Below are 3,990 nucleotides of genomic sequence, written 5' to 3' on the forward strand. Positions count from 1 at the left end.
ACCAGTTTATCACATTGCATCAAGTAGCCATTCATTTTCCTACTTTCTCCTCATACCTGCCTCCTTCTATGAGGCCAGTAAATGTGGCACATGCATCACTAGTGAAATTCACAATGATTTTATTTTTCAAACACTTAATCTCAAAAAACTAGTTATAGTAGTTATATTTTTATATTGTTTTATATGAAAGATTTCTCTTTATGGCAAGGAATAACTCCTTTTAATTTTCAGAGGTTCTATATACTTTCTTAAGTAAATTTAAATAAAAGAAGTTGATTAAAGCTATGGTGAGAATATTGTAGTAGATACAGTATGTGAATATGCCAACAATGTTGAAACTAGTATGGAAATAATTGAAGTTTAAGATCCATGTACTTAGATGGTAAGCTCCTTAAGGAAAATGTTGCATCTGCTGTGTTAATGCTTAATGCTAGTGCCTAGCACAGTGTCCAGCATATGGTCAACACTCACTGAACACTTACTGTATCATTTTGTATTGACTTGATTACTGGCAATATAAAATACAGAACCCACACCACCTCCACTGAATGCGGTACATTTTGTTATGTGAAATAGCAAGAATATTGATTCTCCCATCGTTACTGAAATTCAGCCAAGCATGATCACAATGGCCAGTCATCTGCCAGCTGTTATTTGGATGAAATAAAATAAAACTTGGGGTCTTAGTTTAATGCCAAGTCACTACACAACTTTATATCCCAGAAACACATTATGCCTATGATGTATGTGTTTTCCAAGAATGAGGAATGTTATAGACTCTGTTTATTGTTCGCAATTACTTCTTTAGATGACCAGCTTCTCTTCCCCTCTCAGAATAACTTCAGATGAGATTTTTCAATGAATATGAGTTCATGTACAATAGCAGAAAATCTTTGCCATCTTTAAAAGGCTCAAATTTAGACTGACAGGACTTAAAAAGCAAAGGGATTATTCTGAAACTTCTCTTACAAATATGTCTCTTTTACAGCCATATTCAAACCCAATCTGGTAAAATGTAATGGGTAAGCATGTGAACTTGAGGAAGTTAATTAACTCCCTTGTGCTTCTTTTACTTTTCTGTAAAATGTAGATTATGATAGACTTGTTGGAAGGATGAAATGAGTTAATGTACGTAAAGCACTTAGTTTACTATTGAGTAAGCACTTAGTAATAATAGGTGTTGTTATTTTTACCATTTTAAATGCTGTTGCTCGAAACTCATGTTTTCTTAGGTATATTACGAGATCAAACCCACATATCATAAGATCCTTTTTAATGTCTGGCACTTTAGGGACATCATTTCATTTAATCATGTTTCAGATCAGGTACCTGAGGAAGCCAACTTTGTAACTGAGATTATTATGAAAGTCTATTAGAGAGTGCTCTTGGTTTTAACATCTGTGGGGGAAGGAAAGGAATAGACAGAGAATTGGGGCTGCTTGCAGTAGCACTACTGGACCCAGCTAATCCCATAAAAGACTCTGACCTGAGATGACCTGTTAGGGTTGTCTTGAGTTGGAGCAAGAGGGGCTTCCTTTTTTATCTCCTCATCAAATAGCTATGGGATTCAGGGATTTCTGACTTTGTTCCATTTCCAGGGAGAACTCACAGCTATAATGCATCAAAGCTTTTTTCACCTGGTGAAATTGCACCTTTAGTCCCAACTGGAGATTCAGGGTGGTGCAACACAGTGTCCACTACAGTCCACCCCTTTAGTTCAGATCCTCTTCTTTCCATAAGTTCTATACAGGCAGCTGTAGGTTTCTGAGAGGACCCTTTGTCTTGGGAAACCTTGCAAGAAGAACACAGTGTAAGGAACTAGTTGCCGTTGTAGCTGCTTTTCAGGCCACAACTTTTCCTCATGGTCTTCTGTCTAGTCTTAGATTCCCTCACTCTCAGTAACCCTGCCAGTCTGGGTCATTCCACCTTTCGTGTTTTATGGTCTAAGCTTATGATAATCATGACTTTTTCAGCCAGGATGGTGACTGCTTTTCTTGCCTGTCGTGCATTTGACCACAAGAAACTCAAAGTTTCCAAGTGGCAGTCTTAATTCAAGAGTCTCTTGCTGTGTCCTCTGGTGTGATCATGTATCAGTAGATCAAACACTCTGTAAGCACTCAGTTAGTGTGTCTGGCTGGGGGTCTGTGGGTAGGAAAGGCAAACTCATAACTGGAATATCTGCTGTGGCAACTCCAGAATTTATGCTTCCCTTACTGTGGGTCATCATTTTCTTTAGGGTAAAAAATATATCCTACCAATGTGTTAGTTCTAACTCTATGGTCACTGATAGTGTGCCAAATGCTATATTCTGGAGGAATGCTCCCATATTGATAAACTCTTTCTTACCTGACTGGATTTTCCACTTCCTTGATGAATCACATCTTCAGAATCTAATTTCATATGTACTCTCCCAGCTCCTGCCAATTTTTTTGGCTAAGTCCTCTGGTATATTTAGATAGTCCCTTTCCTCCTTTAGTGGGTCAAGTGCTTCCCTGAGCAGGACAGGGTGTAACTTAATCCTATTCTTTGGTGTGCTGTGGTGGCCAGGAAGGGAGGCAAGGGCAGATGCCAGGGGAAGGAGAAGAGAATGAAGCAGGGTTATACAGACAAAGAAATTAAGCTGCGATATAATCACAACAATGCCCTCAATATACCCCACAGGGAGCTGTTAAGCTGGGATGACCTTTCTTAGTTGTGTAAGATGGGCAAAGAGTCTGCTTTTTTTTTTTTTTGAGACAGAATTTCGCTCTTGTTGTCCAGGCTGGAGTGCAATAGCACTGATCTCGGCTCATCACAACCTCTGCCTCCCGGGTTCAAGCCATTCTCCTGCCTCAGCCTCCAGAGTAGCTGGGATTACAGGCATGCACCACCACACCCAGCTAATTTTGTATTTTTAGTAGAGATAGAGTTTCTCCATGTTAGTCAGGCTGGTCTCAATCTCCCCACCTCAGGTGATCTGTCTGCATCGGCCTCCCAAAGTGTTGGAATTACAAGCATGAACCACCGTGCCTGGCCAAGAGTCTGCTTTTTAATCTCATGTTTCCACATTAAACAGACATTAGTTTCAATTTGCCCTTGGAAAGGGAATGTGACCTTGGGTGAATCCACTTCTTGTGATGGACGGGTAAATGTTTAACAACTGTCAATCTGAAGGTGAAAAAAACTTATCTGTAATGTTTACTAATTTTCATGATGTAAAGAAGCCATTGACAAACCACAACCTGCTGGTCTACCACCTGATTTTGTAAGCAAAGTTTTATTGGAAGTCGGCTACACCTATTTGTTCACATGTTATCCGTGGTTGCTGTAATGGTGGAGTTGAGTAATTGCAACAGATAGTATTGCAAAGCCATAAATTTTTACTATCTGGCCCTTTCAGAAAAAAATCATGCTGACTTTTTGCATAAATACTCCCACCATGGCTGATTTCTGGCTGCCAGATGAACACAGAATTGGAAATAGATGGCCACAATTGACCCCTACAAGACAGTAGGAGCCAGTTGTAGCATAGTACATTGACTGAGGCCATTTCCCAGATTACATTGAGAGCTGAAGCTGTCAGCCAGTGGCACTCCCAGCAGAAATCAGAGTAACATAGTGTCTTAGTCCATTTGTGCTGCTGAAACAGAATACCATAACAGACTGAGTAATTTATAATGAGCAGAAATTTATCTCTCACAGTTCTGGAGGCTGAGAAGTCAAAGACTGAGGTTCTAACATCTGGAGAGGGCCTTCTTGCTATGTCATCCCATGGTACAAAGGAGGGGAGAGAGAGAGAGAGAGAGAGAGAGAGAGAGAGAGAGAGAGAGAGAGAGACAGAGAGAGGCTGAACTCATCCTTATTAAAGGAACCCACTCTCTTGATAATGAATCCACTCCTGTGATAATGGCATTAATCCATTCACGAGGATGATGCTCCCATGACCCAAACAACTGCCTTTAGGCTGCACCTCCCAGTACCACTGCACTGAGGATCTAGTTTCAACACCTG

Source organism: Rhinopithecus roxellana, chromosome 13, assembly GCF_007565055.1.
Source record: "Rhinopithecus roxellana isolate Shanxi Qingling chromosome 13, ASM756505v1, whole genome shotgun sequence".
In the NCBI taxonomy this organism is placed as follows: domain Eukaryota; kingdom Metazoa; phylum Chordata; class Mammalia; order Primates; family Cercopithecidae; genus Rhinopithecus; species Rhinopithecus roxellana.